Source organism: Giraffa tippelskirchi, chromosome 7 (assembly GCF_054371585.1).
Source record: "Giraffa tippelskirchi isolate mGirTip1 chromosome 7, T2T-mGirTip1v1.2.pri, whole genome shotgun sequence".
Classification (NCBI taxonomy): Eukaryota; Metazoa; Chordata; class Mammalia; order Artiodactyla; family Giraffidae; genus Giraffa; species Giraffa tippelskirchi.
Window position 1 is genome coordinate 5,444,805 of NC_137281.1, and position 19,031 is coordinate 5,463,835.

Below are 19,031 nucleotides of genomic sequence, written 5' to 3' on the forward strand. Positions count from 1 at the left end.
AAACACATTGCTGGCACTGGAGATAACAATTTACATATTTCTCATAAGGACAGGGGATTTCATGTGCCTTATCATAGCGAAGCAGAGCCTGGATATCGTGGAGTCTCACCTGATGAGCAGAAAGGGACTCATAGTGGGGAAACATGCAATGATTATGGCAGAGATTTTCACAAAGAAAATGTCAATACTGTGAAAAACAGTCAAAATAATTTTTTTCTTTTAATTTTTTTTTTGCATTCTTCTTTTTTAATTGGAGGCTAATTACTTTACAATATTGTGGTGATTTTTGCCCTATATTCACATGAATCTGCCATGGGTGCACATGTGTTCCCCACCCTTACCCTCCCTCCCACCTCCCTCCCCATCCCATCCCTCAGGGTCATCCCAGTGCACCAATGTTATTGATGACGGAAAGGATGCTAAACTGATAAAGGTGCTCACTGGGAGAAGGACAGTTTTGGTGGCTCTGGACTCAGGGGAGGATATGGAGGAGACGTTCATACTGTGAAAGTTTTGGACCCTCTGCTTGTGCCTGTACAGGATGAAAAACCGTGACACCACTGGCCAAGATCATGAGCACAAAACATAAGGCGTCAGGGAATGATGGTAATACTGCATATATTGAGTCTCTCGGCTGGCCATGATGAACACCAGCACAGTGTCCAAGACTTTTTCTGTTTGTGATGCTTTTGTTGCTCAACATTCCACTCATATACATAGGATAAACGACATTTACCAGCATGGTCAGGGTCCAACACAGGATAACTGAAGGAATCAAGCATTTGAGAGCTTTCACTTTAAGCTCTGCCCAGCTGATGGTCCGGGGACTGATTGTGATGGCCTGGAACACACTCAAGAGGCAGGTGGTACCAATGGACACACCTCTGCCTACCCCACAAACATATGGGAAGAATCTGCACACAAAAATCACTCTCCATGAAGTACCACTCAAAATTTTACACTGTATCAAGAAATCCACTAAAGAACAAAACCAAGACATCGGCTACAATCAGGTTCTTGACAATTAAATCTATGGACCTCAGCCTATACCCAATGCAATAAAGGCAGAGATAATGGTAAAGAAGAGAGACATTCCCCAGCACTCCAAATAGTGTCTGTGATAAGAAGATCATTGCTACTGTCAAAACCCAGGCAGCCATGCTCGCAGGTCTCAGCGACTGACGGTTGTCTTCTGAGCTTGAGGATCCTGAATGGGAACGTGAATGGCAGCATGAGGTGTGGACCACAGGAACACTGTTAACTGAAATCCACCATTCTCTGCTTAGAAACAGTTCCCACTCTGAAATAATTAAAAATCACTGCTATAAAAACCACATTTGTGGTAGTGTCTTTATTCCTCACAAATTCATGAGGCAGACACTATTATATTCCATATAAAGATGAAGGAAACATCAGCACACAAAGGTTGAAGTGTTGGTCTAAATTCTGTCACTGATGGGAGGCAGATGGTTCTTTTGACTTGACCCTGGATCGACTAGTAACGGCCATACATTTAATGCAGGATGTACTCAAATACTAGCTACCTGTGTTTTTCAGATAAACCAGGTCTAAATTTAGTTTTGCTTTTGCACCTTGTCATTTCATGTAGGTCTGTGGTATTTTAATATATAGGTAATGACAATTTCCTACTGATATCTAAAGTGTCATGTTAGAGGCAAATATAACTTTGAATAAAAAAAATTTTAATTAAATGTAGATGCACTGCCTCACTATAAAACTTCAGGTACCTGCCCCATGACAAGGTGGATTTAATGACTACAAAATTAGTCCAATATAAGGATGGAAACCAATGACTCATTTACTTTCATTCCTGGAAAAAGCACAATGACAGAAACACACTAACTATGAGACAGGAAGCACTTCCTCCTGATTAATACTCTACAGTAGAAACAAAATTATTACTAATTTCAGATCATTTACACATCTGTTAATATATATTAATACCTGAGTCAAATAAAACTCTTAGCAGTAAGGCAAGATTTGTGAAATATGAACATAGAAACATGCAAAATCAAATGTTAAGGCAAGCAAGCAACTTCTATACTATATAAATGAGACATTTTTTTTTGGATGGGTGTTAATATATTTAAAAGCAGCAGAAATATCACAAGATACATTTGAGCCTAAAAGTGGTATCTGAAAATAAACATTAAAAAATGGTATTTGAATTGTATGAAGTTTTATGTTTCTTAAACGCTACTTCCCTAATTTTAACTGGGAAGAGACTCTCCATATTCAATAGAGATGCAGTTTTCAAATGTACTAAGCACTTCAAACACCCAGCGTTAGAGAAAACATTTACTTATATTCCAGCAACAGCTTCTACACACACTATTTTTGCACAGGGTCAGATGATTCCCATAGATTCATCCTACTCTTTGTCACAAGTATGGAGTATTGTGGTCACACTTCTCAAGCTAAAAATTATGTCTATGATTCCTGGAAAGTAGACTGAACAGTAGAATGACCTGGGAAATACAGTCCTTAATCACATAAAATATCAGATTTCGTTATCACTGGCACTGAACCACGACAATCACTGTCAGTGAGACATACATACATTACGTTGGGAGCCATCAGGGACTGATGAAAGGTCTAGGACCCATCTCCCGTTTCTTTTTTTTAGTTAATTAATTTATTTTAATTGGAGGCTAATTACTTTGTAATATTGTAGTGGCTTTCGCCATACATTGACATGAATCAGCCATGGGTGTACATGTGTACCCCATCTTGAACCCCCCCACCTGTGGACTTCTCCCACAGAGTCTAAAAGTATGTTCTTTACATCTGTGTCTCTTGCTGTCTTGCATATAGGGTCATCGTTACCATCTTTCTAAATTCCATATATTTGCGTTAATATACTATATTGGCATTTTTTTTTCTAACTTACTTCACTCTGTATAATAGGCTCCAGTTTCATCCACCTCATTAGAACTGATTCAAATGCATTCTTTTTAATAGCTGAGTAATATTTCATTGTGTATATGTACCACAGCTTTCTATCCATTCGTCTGCTGATGGGCATCTAGGCTGCTTCCATGTCCTGGCTATTGTAAATGGTGCTGCAATGAACACTGGGGTACACGTGTCTCTTTCAATTCTGGTTTTCTTGGTGTGTACACCTAGCAGTGGGATTGCTGGGTCATATGGCAGTTCTATTCCAGTTTTTTAAGGAATCTCCACACTGCTCTCCACAGTGGCTGTACTAGTTTGCATTCCCACCAACAGTGTAAAAGGGTTTCCTTTTCTCCACAACCTCTCTAGCATTTATTGTTTGTAGACTTTTTGATAGCAGCCATTCTGACAGGCATGAGATGGTACCTCACTGTGGTTTTGATTTGCATTTCTCTGATAATGAGTGATGTTGAGCATCTTTTCATGTGTTTGTTAGCCATCTGTATGACTTCTTTGGAGAAATGTCTGTTTAGTTCTTTGGCCCATTTTTTGATTGGGTCGTTTATTTTTTGGAATTGAGCTGCAGTAGCTGCTTGTATATTTTTGAGATTAATTCTTTGTCAGTTGCTTCATTTGCAATTATTTTCTACCATTATGAAGGCTGTCTTTTCACCTTGCTTATAGTTTCCTTCGTTGTGCAAAAGCTTTTAAGGTTAATTAGGTCCCATTTGTTTATTTTTGCTTTTATTTCCATTACTCTGGAACCCATCTCCCTTTTCTATCTCAGTTCAGACTCAGGATTTATCCCACCCTCCTGAAGGGCTTTGGTGTTGGACCAGGTTCATACACAGGAGATTCCCTTTGTCCAGTATGTCTACTTACCAGATTCCTGACACAAATCTGTCCTTTACAGATACTACTTCTTACATGAATACTGAGGAAATCACCAAGTTTTTCCTCCTGCCTAAGTGGTGGCCTCAGGACGAAGGTCAAAGCAAACAGTACGTGTGCAGGAGGTGCGGATATCAGCCCTGAGATATGAGTTTGTTACCCTGTGACCTCAACTCCTCTCAAAACTGCAATGATCACGTCACCTGTAGCAGCGCTGGAGGGACAGGCTTGGGAGCTGGGGTGACTTTTGAGAACAGTTCCCAGTTGCTAATCGTCAAGAACAATTATAAGTTTCCAGCCAGTGTGTCTTAAGAGATTATCAGAGTGCATGCGACACTTTTCCATGATCGCCGCAGGCATGCAGGGCTCACATGCAGCTAGCAGGAAGTACTTAGGATTGACACATAAGGGGCTGGCCCACCTGTGTGTCTTAATGGAGATTCTGCTTCACTGAGAAACTCCATCCAGGACAGTCCTTTCCTCACTTCACCCATTGAGCTGGACCATCAATTAAAGCATGAGCAAAGAAACAGAATTTGTCCATATATCTGAAAAGGTTTTCAAAACAGATACAAGTAACAAGAAGGACATGATGCCAACAATCAACATTAGTTATCACTGCATTCATATGCACAACTCAATACCAATGAATATGTAAATTATTAGGAAAATAAACTCTACCTATACTGACCTGCACTAGTGATAAGAAGCAGAGGCAGACTAATATCCACAGAAGAAACAGAGAAGGTTCTAAAAAGACCCTCGAAAATTAAAATATTAAAAAACAGGTTCAAATAGTTTAAGAGGGAGACTCTATTATTCCTGTAACTGTCAAGCAATGATACTCACTCAATTCAAGACAAACAAATGGGGAACTGACTGGCTGTCCAGTGTTTGTTTAGGACTTAGTGCTTTCACTTTTAGGGCCCAGGTTCAGTCCCTGGTTGGTAGACTAAAACCCCGAAAGATACACAGCACAACCTCGTCCTTCCAATAAAAAATAAAACCACCACCAACAAATGCTCAACAGAGTCTGCCACACTTACTTTTTGTGCAAAATTTTGAGTAAAATCCTACGATTTTTTCTTTAAGGAATATATATTATATATATATATATATAAGTTGAATTCAATTCTTAAGGTTTTCTGACACACATATCTAATCTCTGAAGTATGGTCTGTCCATGGGACTCTCCAGGCAAAAATACTGGAGTGGGTTGCCATTCCTTCTCCGGGGGATCTTCCCACCCCAGGGATGGAACCCGGGTCTCCTGCATTGTAGGCAGATTCTGTACCATCTGAGCAACCAAGGAAGGTCTTGAACTAGGTTCACTATGTGATAATTCTGTAATGTCAAATCAGTTACTAGAGTGGTAATAGTGGACAACCCATCCTACAGACACAACTAGCTTACACACAGATGCAAATGGCTGTGCATGCACCCTCACATACACAAATATAGTCACATGCATTCACACATTCAGGAACATATGCAATTACTCACATGATCATACAATGTCTACTTCACAGTCAAGAGCATCTGTGCACACGTTGAACACATAAAGATTATCATACATAAATACAAATACACACACTTACAGAAGCTCAGAATTACACTCTACCGTAAAATCAGGCACCACGTGTGTGTGTCTCAATGACATGAACTTACACAGAAAAACTGAAACTGAAGCCTTCCTACACTTTGCAGTCCTTCCAACCTTGAAACAATCACAGGACAATACTTACTACAATGCACAGCACCTAAAAATGTGCAGTCAACATTGCCACCTGATGTCAAGACACACTCTGGGAAACCTGCAGTGTTTGGGGGAGAGCAGTGTGTGGGTGTGTGATAGAGGAGAGTGCGAATAGGCCACAGTGAAAAGGAGCCATTAGGATAAGGTAGCGGTGGACTGAACCTGGGGGCCTGGGGTTATACAGAGAGCAGGGGAAGAGAGAGGGCAAAGAGAGAAAAGTCAGAGGGATTTTAAGGTTGGTTAAATATCCAACTGCAATGCCAGTGATGAAAATACAAGTGGGCATCAATAGAAGTGATGATATGGGGAACCTAGAGGTCTGGGGAGATATGGGATGCAGAGAGTCACAGGAACAAAAGTTTCAATGGGGATGAGAAGTTCATGGGCAAAAGTGAGCAAAGGTCAGTGGTGGGTGGGTTTATAAAAGAAGACGTGGGGAGAAAGTGACTTCACGTGGGGTAGGCAGGTCCTGGTAGAGTTAACAGTCCCAGAGAGATAACATGTGGGGAAAGGGATGGAGCCTGAGGGAAATAACGGGCACAGGGCATGAGAGATCTGGAGAGGACAGCAGGTATGAGGTAGCCCAAGAGTCCAGATCAAAGAGTCAGGACTACAGGGCTGACTACAGGGCTGAGGACCCTGGAGGCAGCGTGTGTCTGGGTCCACCGGGGCAAAGACCAGAGGTGTGCTGTGCTTAGTTGAGCAGACCTGCAGACTCTTTGCGACCCCATAGACTGTAGCCTTCCAGGCTCCTCTGTCCAGGGGGATTCTCCAGGCAAGAATATTGGAGTGGGTTGCCATGCCCTCCTCCAGGGGATCTTCCTAACCCAGGGATCGAACACAGGTCCCTTGCATTACAGGTGGATTCTTACTGTCTGAGCCACCGGCCTGGGCAAATGAGAGTGCAGGGGCACAGAGAACACAGGGCATGGGATGAGATCTCAGAATTGGGGGCAGATCGTCGGCAAGATGAAAGTGGGCATGGCGATGGACGTTGCAGGGGTGAGGAGGGTTAGACTCAGGTCCCTAGAATAATGGTCCAGAGGGGTGGACGTTAAAAAGGTCATAGAATGGCAGCGGAGATTGAAATACTGAAACCTAAGGAAGCTGGATGGAGGCAGGTGGAGTTTTACTGGAGGTCTAAACGCCACAGGGTGGAGATGAAGGATGTGGCAGGGGGACGAGAGGCAGAATGAGAGTGTGGATGTGTCCAGCAGCGATATCAGTGGCAGAGGGAGACTAGAGGCCTCAGATTCTGCCTTCCATCTATTCCCACATTTGTGATCAAATCACAAGATGTATGGTTTCTTTTCCTAGTGAACCATATTTGACATATAACATTGTGTAAAAGTTAAATTATATAACATGTTTATATTTCATGATTTTATAAATTGTAATATAATCACCCATGTAGTGACAGTATCTCATCCAGATCACATGATGATCAGTTTCTTGTGCTTAGAATAATCTTGATGATTATTATTCACTATTATTGTCTATAGTCACTATATTGCGGGTTACATCTCTAGGACCTAGGAGTCTAATAGTTTCAAATTTATCCCATTAAACAACTTCTATCCTATCCCCCACTCCCCAACCCATGCTAATCACCATTTCACTCTGTTTTTATAGAAATGATATCACATAGTCTTTGTCTTTCCCTATCTGACTCATCTCACTTAGCATGTCCCAAAGATCCATCCGTGCTGTCTCAAATGGAAGAGCTTCCTTCTTTCTCACGACAGAGTAATATTCCATTACATGTGTGTACATATGTATACACAACCTCTTTCACTCAGTCACTCATTGTCAGACACTTAGGTTGTTTCCTTGCCTTGGCTGCTGTAAATCAGGCTGCATAAACAGGGCACTGCAAACACCATTTTGATAACCTCTTTTTTCAGCTCAGAAGCAAAAATTGTGCTCCAAAAAAATGCCCCTCAATACACTTCAATTGAATCTATAGGTAAAGTAAAATGTGGGCTGAACAACACTTAACAGTATTTTCTCTCTTCGTTCAGGGTACTGTGTATAGGATCTAACATGGTGGGTCTGACAGGACAGGACAGGTAGGGTGAAGGGGGAAATGGGGCTGTGACAATTCAAGGGAATTAGATTTCCATTTGAGGTGATAATAACGTTCTAGAATGAGACAGTCGTGATGGTTACACAGTACTGTGAATTTACTCAAGGTCACTGCATTGTATCCTTGAACTGCATGTTATGTGTATTTTAACTCAATAATTTTTACCAGAAAACATGATGGGATATACCCAGGCTGAAGAATTTCCCAGTGGAAAAACTGGAGAAAATTTGAGCACCAAAAATGAAAGTTACAGTAATAATTTATCACTGCAAATGAAAAGGAATCCTTGAATTCACAGTCAAAAGATAAGAGGAAAAACTTCATTACAAAGGAATGGCAATTAATACCCTTATGAGATAGGAGAATGCAGATTTGCAACTATCATCAGAGGATTGGTTCACATGAAATATCTACAGTGGATGCTAGAATAATTTGGTCAAAGTATTTAAGCTGTTCAGGCAACTTTAAGGTTTCACCCCAAGGATTATTTATCAATTACACTGGAGAAAATTCACCTCAAAAAGGAGTAAATCTACTATGGAATCATGCCTAAATAATCAAACTCAACACCAATAACAGAAAATATCCCTAATCTGTACCTCTGACGTGATGCAATAAGAAGGTTCCATTGTCATCTGGGTGTAGAAGTTCTGCTCAAATGTTAAACCTGAGTCTCAAGATGAGGCATAGGATCAGAGAAATCTACAATGAAGGATGTTTTGCAAAACAGTGAGTGTGTATTCTTCAAAAATGTATCACTGAAGGAAAAAAAATAAGAGCTCTAAGTATTCTAAATTAAAGAAACTAAAGAATCAAAACAACGGAATGCAATTCTTGTATCATGACTAGATCCTAGATTTATGAAAGTAGATAGAAAAGACATCATTGCCTCACTGGGAGAAATCTGTATATGGACTTGCTATTCAATGATGCTCTTACATTAGCATTGATTTGTTAGTAAGATGCTAGTATTGATTGATAAGTAAGATGCCTCTATTGTGTTAGAGAATGACCTTGAAAGAAGGAAGTAAATATTCAGCTATCAAGGGCAAACTGTCACAAGGCATACAATTTATTGTCACATGAAACAACAAGCACATAAACAGATGAAAAAGAATTTGTGATAAAACAGCAACATTTGCAAAGAAAATAGTAATGTTTGGCGAATCTAGATGAAAAGTATGCTGTAGGTTCAGGGTTTTGCAGGTCTATATTTCCGGCTGTATTTTTACATTTCCATATGTTTAAATTTTTCAAAATAAAAAGTGATCATTAAATGAAAGGTGGAAGTACATGCAGAAAGCAAAGAACAACTAAAGAGCCTCTTGATGAAAGTGAAAGAGGAGAGTGAAAAAGTTGGTTTAAAACTCACCATTCAGAAAACTAAGGTCATGGCATCTGGCCCCATCACTTCATGGCAAATATATAGGGAAACAATTGAAACAGTGACACAATTATCTTCAGGAGGGGCTCCAAAATCACTGCAGATGGTGACTGCAGCCATGAAATTAAAAGATGCTTGCTCCTTGGAAGAAAAGTTATGCTCAAGCTAGACAGCATATTAAAAAGCAGAGACATTACTTTGCCAACAAAGGTCCGTCTCGTCAAAGCTATGGTTTTTCCAGTAGTCATGTATGGATGTGAGAGTTGGACTATAACAAAAGCTGAGCAACGAAGAATTTATGCTCTTGAATTGTGGTGCTGGAGAAGACTCTTGAGAGTGCTTTGGACTGCAAGGAGATCCAACCAGTCCATCTAAAAGAAATCAGTCCTGAATATTCATTGGAAGGACTGATGCTGAAGCCGAAACTCCTATACTTTGGCCACATGATGCAAAGAACTGACTCATTAGAAAAGACCCTGATGGTAGGAAAGATTGAAGGCGGGAGGAGAAGGGGACAACAGAGGATGAGATGGTTGGATGGCATCACCGACTCAATGGACATGAGTTTGAGTAAACTCCGGGAGTTGGTGATGGACAGGGAGCCTGGTGTGCTGCAGTCCACAGGGTCACAAAGAGTCGGATACGATGGAGCAACTGAACTGAACTGAACTGGGAGTATGTTGATACACTGATGCTGGGATATTATTGCATTTTACAGCCAGGTGTAAGAGCAATTTAGCAATTATGCACCCACAGTGAGACTATGCATTCATGGTGGTGAAGCAGTTCCATCCCTCAGAACCACTGAGATAGTCCATGTGTCCACAAGGCAACATGGCCAACTAGCCACATCCCATGATATGAGAGCTGACATTTGACTCTTTAAATGTATAAACAGGAAGTGTTCTGACGTAGAGGTCTCATTAATAATCTCTACTGAGAAAAGAGAAACTTCCTACACTATTTGTGGGGATGTAAATTGGTGCAGCCACTGCAAAAAACAGTATGGACAAGCCTTACAAAACTCAAAACGAGACTTACTATATGATCTAGCAATTCCACATCTGGGGATATATATTGAAAAAAAGACAACAAACACACTAATTCAAAAAGTAACACGCGCCCTAATGTTCGCAGCAGAATTTTTTATAATAACCAAGATAAGGACTCAAACTGAGTTACCAATAGATGAATGGATAAAGAAGAGGTGGTATATACACAATGCAATACTGCTCAGCCATTAAAGAGAATGAACTTTTGCCATTGTAACAATGTGGACGGACTTAGAAATTACTGTGCTTAGGAATTGTTATGTTTATAAGTCACAGAAAAGCCAATACTATATGATATTACTGTTATGTGGAATCTAAAAACTAGAACAAACAAGTGAATATAATAAAAAAGAAAGAGATTCATAGATACGGAAAACGAAGTAGAAAACATAAAGATGAGATACAGTGAATAGATTATTGTCTCAATATTCTTATCAAGGTGGGGTAATAGTATTAGATAAAATGACACTGTGATTCACTTTTAAATGTATCCTAATTTCTAGGTTAAAGCTAACACAAAATACATACACAACTTTCAAAGAAAAGATTATAAAGTAGAATTATATTTAAAAACTAATGGAGTTCTATTCCCAGTTTTTTCAGGAATCTCCACACTGTTCTCCATAGTGGCTGTACTAGTTTGCATTCCCACCAACAGTGTAAGAGGGTTCCCTTTTCTCCACATCCTCTCCAGCATTTATTGCTTGTAGACTTTTGGATAGCAGCCATTCTGACCCAGCAATCCCACTGCTGGGCATATACACCGAGGAAACCAGAATTGAAAGAGACACGTGTACCCCAATGTTCATCGCAGCACTGTTTACAATAGCCAGGACATGGAAGCAACCTAGATGTCCATCAGCAGACGAATGGATAAGGAAGCTGTGGTACCTATACACAATGGAATATTACTCAGCCATTAAAAAAAATACATTTGAATCAGTTCTACTGAGATGGATGAAACTGGAGCCCATTATACAGAGTGAAGTAAGTCAGAAAGAAAAACAACAATACAGTATACTAATGCATATATATGGAATTTGAAAGATGGTAACGATAACCCTATATGCGAGACAGAATAAGAGACACAGATGCATAGAACAATTTTATGGACTCTGAGGGAGAAGGTGAGGGTGGGACGTTCTGGGAGAATAGCATTGAAACATGTATATTATCATATGTGAAACAGAACACCATTCCATGTTCGATGCATGAGACAAGGGCTCAGGGCCGGGGCAATGGGATGACCCAAAGGGATGGGATGGGGAGGCAGGTGGGTGGGGGGTCCAGGAAGGGGAACACATGTAAACCCATGGCTGATTCATGTCAATGTATGGCAAAAACTATTACAATATTGTAAAGTAATTAGCCCCCAACTAAAATAAATAAATTTATTTAAAAAAAATAAAATAAAATAAAATAAAATAAAAATAAAAACTAATGGAAAAGAAGTTAATATAGATAAAACAAAAAAAATAAAATCTATTGATAGACAGTTGTATCTATTATATTAAATGTAAGTAGATGAGTTTCTTACTCAAATTTTGTTACTATATTCAATAAATGGTTTTTCAAGAGATAAGGTGAAATAATAGGATCAAGGTAGGAAAATGAAAAATACACTCTATGGAATTTTAAAAAATTAGCACAGCAATATATTTTTCAGATAAAATATACTTTAATATTTATAACTACTGTAGTTAGTGCTATTTTAAATTTTTATTAAATACAACTTCCCAATATGTTATTGAGAACTACCAAACATGACTGAGTTTATATACATATATATAAATAACATATATACATACACACACAAATATACACAAAGATCACAAGTAGACATATAAACACATTCTATAGTTAGGTATGTTGGTATATTCTTCTCCTTCCTATGTGTCTAGTTTGTGGTAAATCATTAAATGTCTCGTGAGCTAAAAATAGCATTTTTCTGTGGGGTGTGAGATGTCCATTCACCCAAAATACTTCTTTTGTTTTCCAAACTGCTGAATCCTCAATACTTCCATTGGTTTCAGAATGTCAATACAGAGAAAACCACAGACAAATTTCTCCTGTAACTGAGGCAATATGCACTTTGCTCCATGAAAATCGAGGAGCAACAAACTCAGCACACCCAAAACGGAGCCGTGTCTTTCCCTTTCACTTGGCTCTTCCTCTGGTGTTCTGAATTTAATGCGAGTCTCCACCACAAACTACTTTCACAACTTTGGAGACATCAGTGTGCACCTGAAAACCTCTTTCTCACCAAGATGTCCAAGTCACCTTCACAAAAGAGAAAAGTCTGCCTTCTACACATCCCAGTCCCACGCAATTCACATCTTTTTCAACTGCCAGTACCACTAGATGTTGTTTAAAAACATGGTGAAAAGTAACTTTATGCTCTAATTTGCACCACTTCAGTTCAATCTGGCCATTTCTGCCTAAAATATTCAAAGATGTTCACCTCCTCACAAAACATCATATTTGAAATAAATGTCTTCTAAGGGTATCATGGCCAAAACTCAAGACCGGCTGCCAAAAATTTTATTGAAGGACTGAATTTCCCCTTCAGCACTATTGTTTTCAGTATCAGTAATGACCTCTCTTTCAGACACTATTCAATTCTCACATATCTTTTCTTAATATTCCATGCCTACCTCATTTCTAGGAAATTTTACAGTGATGTATTTAAGTAACACAGCTGCACACTTCTTCATAACATCCAGATTGTTTGAGGACCCAGTGTTGATTATTGTATCTATTCTAAACCCCTCTACTGCAAGCATTAGTAGACCATCCATTAAATAAGTATTTGCATGATAATTACATAATACTTCATTACAATTGCTATCATAACTGTGTCTAATTTGAAATTCTTCAACTTGAATTGGGGGAGGGCTGAATATGGGAATATCTGATATTATACTCAAGTCAGACAGAAATGTAGGTACCTTGGGCCCCCAATATTGGGACTCGCATCTGAACTGAGGACAGTCTTGTGGAGTCTGAACCAGTTAGTTAGTGTCACAGTTGAAGTGAGTTATAGGACACCCAGCTGGTTTCCAGACAGTTGAACAATCTCTTTGCAGAGTGGAGAAAACCCACTCTTATCTGGTGTCACAATTGTTGGGAATAAACACACGTCACTAAAACAGTGATAGGAAAGGAACACAACAAAACAGGCTGTGATAGTTACAAAGATGACTTGCAAAATGGAGAGAGAAGGTGAAAATGACGGAATGTACATTATAGTGACACAAAAAGGAAGGTAACAGCTCAGCAAGCACTGGGGGACTTATCCCGTTCCTCCCATAAAATACACTGACTATACTTTGCATGCTGCGTCAAGGGCTTGATCTGCTGGCAGTGGACAGAACTCCATGAACAAGGCACACTACCCTTGTGCAGTTTATATTTTGTGGGCAAAGAGAATGGATAGGAATGGAAAATAACCACCTAGAAGACAAGATAGGAAGAACTTCTCTGACATTAATTACAGTAGCACTTTTTTGGATCTGTCACCTAAGGGAAAAGAAACAAAAGCAATGATAAACAAATTGGACACCTATTTAATTTTAAGGGGCTTTCCTGGTAGCTCAGTGGTAAAGAATCCTCCTTGCAAAAAAATAAAAAATCTGCCTTCCATGCAGGAGAAGCAAGTTCAACCCCTGGGTCTGGAAGATCTCCTGGAGAAGGAAACGGTACTCCACTCCAGTATTCCCGCTGCCCGAGAAATCCAATGGACGGAAGAGCCGGAAGAGCACAGCCCATGGGGTCGCTAAAGAGTCGGGCACGATGTAGTGACTGAACAATAACAACGATTAAACTTAAAGGCCATTTCACAGCAAAGGAAACCACTGAGAAATGAGAAGACAACCAATGGAGTGGGAAGAAATACCTGCAAACGATATGACTGATGATGGATTAATATCCAAAAGATATGAACAGCTCATATAACTCAATATCAAAACACAAACAACCCCCCTGAAAAAATGAGTGGAAGACCTGAATAGATATTTTTCCGAGAAGACATACAAATGGATAGCAAGCACATAAAAAGATACTCAACACAGCTAGACATCAAAAATGCAAGTCAAACAAAAGTGAGATATCACCTCGTAGCTGTCTGAATGGCTATCAACAGAAATGTTGGCCAGTTTTTACAGAAAAGAAAACCCTTGTGCACTGTGGTGGGAAATGCAAATTGGTGTAGCCGCTATGGAAAACAGTATGGAAGCTCCTCAGAAACACTCTAAATAGAGCTACCACATGATCCAGCAATTCCACCCGACTCTACATTAAGAAGCTACTTCAAAAAGTAATCTGTAGGACTCTACGGGTGGTCTAGTGGTTAAGTCTTGGTGCTGCCACGGCAGAATGGGCATGAGTTTGATTCCTGGTCAGGGAAGTTCCACGTGCAGTGAGGTTCAGGAAAAGAAAAACAAGGCACCATGCACCCCAATGTTCAAAGTGGCATTTTTAAAAGCAATAACCAAGATACGGACACAAATTGAGTTACCAACAGATGAATGGGTAAAGAAGAGGTGGTATACACACAATGGAATACTGCTCAGCTATTAAAGACAATGGAATTTGGCCATTGAAACCACACGGGTAGGCCTAGAGGATATAATGCTTAAAGAGATGAATTAAACAGAAAAATAAATACTATATGATATTTGCTTCTCTGAGGAATCTGAAAATAGAATAAACTAAAGAATGTAACAAAGAAGAAATAGACTGGTAAATATAGAAAAACATCTAGGAGTTACAGTGGAGAAGGGGAAGGGGTAAGGGCAAGACAAGGTAGGGGATTAAGAGATGCCAACTACTATGCATCAAATAAATTAGATATAAGGACATATGGCATAACGCAGGAAACAAAGCCAATACGTTATAACAACAATACATGAAGTAGAACCTTTAAAAACTGTGAACAATTATTCTGTATTCATCAAACATATAATACTGTAAACCAACTATATTTCAATCTTAATTAACATGAAAAATTTTTTAAGTTGAAATAAAGGTAAGTTAAAAATTAGGAAAAAAGTAAATAAAATCCTCTTCGAAGCCTTCTGAAAAAAATATGAGAAAGAGTGAATAGATTATTATCTCAATGTCCTGATAGTATCAGATAAAATGACATTGTGATTAACTTTGAATTTTTAACTTTTTATTTCATTTTTATACTTTTTTTACCACAGTATAGTTGATTTACAATGTTGTGTTAGTTTCACATTATAGCAAAGTGAATTAGCTATATATATACATATATCCTACCTTTAAATTTATATAAATTTCTAAGTAAAAGCCAACACATAATAACTACACAGATTTCAAAGAAAAAAATCGTAAGGTCGAATTATATTTGAGAACTAATGAAGTGAAATTGACATAGATAAGATAAAAAATAAATTATGGATACACAAAGGGATAAATTATTATATTAAACAAGTAGACTAATTTATTAATCCATATTTTGTTATTGTATTCATTTGATGTTTTTTAGGTGATATGGACAAATAACAGGATGAAAGTAGGAAAATCAAAAACACACTATAAGGAATTCGAGCAGATATATACACATATTTGTAGGCATGTGTGTGACTGTATTTCCTTCTTGCTGCTTTGTGATCTAGTTTGTGGAAAATGTTTAAGTGTTTCATGTGAGTTAAAAATGGTGGTTTCTCTTTGGGGTACAAGGTTCAATCTATATAGATCCATTGGGTCAAAATAGTTATTTTATTTTTAAGCTGTTGAATTCTCAATACTTTTACTGGCTTCAGAATGTCAATACAAAGAAAACCTCCATCACCTCCCATAGCTTTGATTGAAGTGATATTTCCCAAGGCCCACTTAACTTCACACTCCAAGATGTCTGGCTCTAGATGAGCAATCACACCATCGTGGTTATCTAGGTCATCAAGGTCTTTTTTGTTTTGCTACAAAGAAAGAAAGCTAGTGGAGGTGATAGAATTCCAGCTGAGCTATTTCAAATCCTAGAAGATGATGCTGTTAGTGTGCTGCACTCAATATGCCAGCAAATATGGGAAATTCAGCAGTGGCCACAGGACTGGAAAAGGTCAGTTTTCATTCCAATCTCAAAGAAGGGCAATGCCAAAGAATCTTCAAACTACTACACAATTGCACTCATTTCACATGCTAGCAAAGTAATGCTCAAAATTCTCCAAGACACGCTTCAACTGTAAGTGAACCAAGAACTTCCAGATGTTTAAGCTGGATTTAGAAAAGGCAGAGGAACCAGAGATGAAATTGCCAACATACTCTGGAGCAAAGAAAAAGCAAGGGAATTCCAGAAAAACATCTCTTTTTGCTTCATGACTACACTAAAGCCTTTGACAGTGTGGTAAATACACAATAAACTCTGGAAAATTCTTAAGGAGATGGGAATACCAGATCACTTAACCTGCCTCCTGAGAAACCTGTATGGAGATCAAGAAGCAACAGCTAGAACTGGACGTGGAAAAAGATCTGGTCCAAAATTGGGAAAGGAGTACGTCAAGGCTGTGTATTGTCAGTCTGCTTATTTACTTATATGCAGAGGTACATCATGCAAAATGCCGGGCTGGATGAAGCAAAAGCTGGAATCAAGATTGCTGGGAGAAATATCGATAAACTCAGATGTGCATATGACACCATCCTTATGGCTGAAACCAAAGGGGAATCAAAGAGCCTCTTGATGAAGGTGAAAAAGGAGAGTGAAAAATCTGGATTAAAACTCAACATTCAAAAAATGAAGATCGTGGCATCCAGTCCCATCATTTCATGGCAAACACATGGGGAAACAATGGAAACCATGACAGACTTTATTTTCTTGGGCTCCAAAATCACTGAAGATGGTGACTGCAGCCATAGAATTAAAAGACACTTGCTTCTTGGAAGAAAACTATGACGAACCTAGACAGCATATTAAAAAGCAGAGACATTACTTTGCCAACAAAGGTCTGTACAGGCCAAGCTATGGTTTTTCCAGTAGTCATTTATGGATGTGAGAGTTGAACCATCATGAAGGCCGAAAGCCTAAGAATTGATGCTTTTGAGCTGTGGTGTTGGAGAAGACTCTTGAGAGTCCCTTGGACTGCAAGGAGATCAAACCAGTCAATTCTAAAGGAAATGAATCCTGAATATTCAGTCAGTTCAGTCACTCAGTCGTTTCTGACTCTTTGTGAATCCATGAACTGCAGACAGCCAGGCCTCCCATCCCTCACCAACTCCAGGAGTTTCCTCAAACGAATGTCCATCGAGTCGGTGATGCCATCCAGTTATCTCATTCTCTGTCGTCCCCTTCTCCACCTGCCCTCAATCTTTCCCAGCATCAGGTCTTTTCAAATGAGTCAGCTCTTCTCATCAGGTGGCCAAAGTATTGGAGTTTCAGCTTCAACATCACTTCTTCCAATGAACACCCAGGACTGATCTCCTTTAGAATGGACTGGTTGGACCTCCTTGCAGTCCAAAGAACTCTCAAGAGCCTTCTCCAACACCACACTTCAAAAGCATCAATTCTTCAGCACTCAGCTTTCTTTATAGTCCAACTCTCACATCCATACATGACTACTGGAAATACCACAGCCTTGACTAGACGGACCTTTGTTGGCAAAGTAATGTCTCTGCTTTTTAATATGCTGTCTAGGTTGGTCATAACTTTCCTTCCAAGGAGTAAGCGTCCTTTAATTTCATGGCTGCAATCAATATCTGCAGTAATTTTGGAGCCCCCCCAAAAAAGTCAGCCACTGTTTCCATTGTTTCCCCATCTATTTGCCATGAAGTGATGGGACCACATGAATATTCATTAGCAAGACTTATACTGAAGCTGAAGCTTCAATACTTTCAACACGTGATGTGAAAACCTGACTCATTAGAAAAGACCCTGGTACAAGGAAAGACTGATGACAGGAGAAGAAGGGGACAATAGATGATAATATGATTGGATGGCATCACTGACTTGATGGACATGAGTCTGAGCAATGTCCTAGAGGTGGTGAAGGATGGGGAAGCCTGCGGGATTGCAGTCCATGGCCTGGCATTCAGACTTGACAGAGCGACTGAACAACAACACTAAGGCAATACTCTGCACCCTAAAAATTGAGGAGCCACAAACTCCATGTGCACAGGATGGATCCCTTTCCCTTTCAAATGGTTCTTCCTCCAGTGCTCTGAATTTAATGGAAGTCTACACTACAAAGTAATTTCATAGCTTTGGATATGTGAGCATGCACCTGGAAACCTCTACTTACCAATATGGTCATCTTCACAAAAGAAAGAAAATTCTGCCTTCTACAGATCCAAGTTCCATGCAATTCTCAACTTTTTCAATTATCACAGTCACACGATGATTTTTAAAAATATGGTAAAATGTAATTTTATCCTTTCCTGTACACCACTTCACTTTCATCCAGCAGTTTCTACCTGAAAATACTAGAACACACTCATCTCCCCACAAAATACTGTATTTCATCTAAACAACTGTTGTCATTCTAAGGATAAAATTGACAAAACTCATGACTGCCTTCAAAAATCTTTACTCAAGGACTGAGATTCCCTTCCCCATTACCTTCAGATTCAGTAATGACCTGCCATATGCTCTTCCATTTTCACCCACCTTTTCCTAATATTCTATGCCTACTCCATTTCAAGTAAATTTACAGTGATACATTTAAGTTACACCCTTCTAGTGTCTATAACAATCAGTCTGTTTGAGGACATGGTGTTTATTATCACATAAATTCTGAACTCTTCGACTGCAAGCACTAGTAGAACATCCATTACAGTAGTATATACATGATAATGGTATCATACTTCCTTGCAATTACTATCACAACATTGGTTACTTTGAAGAAGATGCTCACCACATCCAGTTTACCATCCTCTGGTCAACCACTCACATTTTACCTAGGTACTCTGAGGGATTGAGCGAATAACCCAATG

At 39.2% G+C, this 19,031-nt stretch overlaps 1 protein-coding gene across 1 annotated transcript in view; it reads right to left on the reverse strand.

The window, feature by feature from the left end:
• Positions 1-19,031, reverse strand: part of PPP2R1A (protein phosphatase 2 scaffold subunit Aalpha) — a 133,674-nt gene that overhangs the window by 78,082 nt on the left and 36,561 nt on the right. The gene's annotated exons all lie outside the window — the stretch shown is intronic.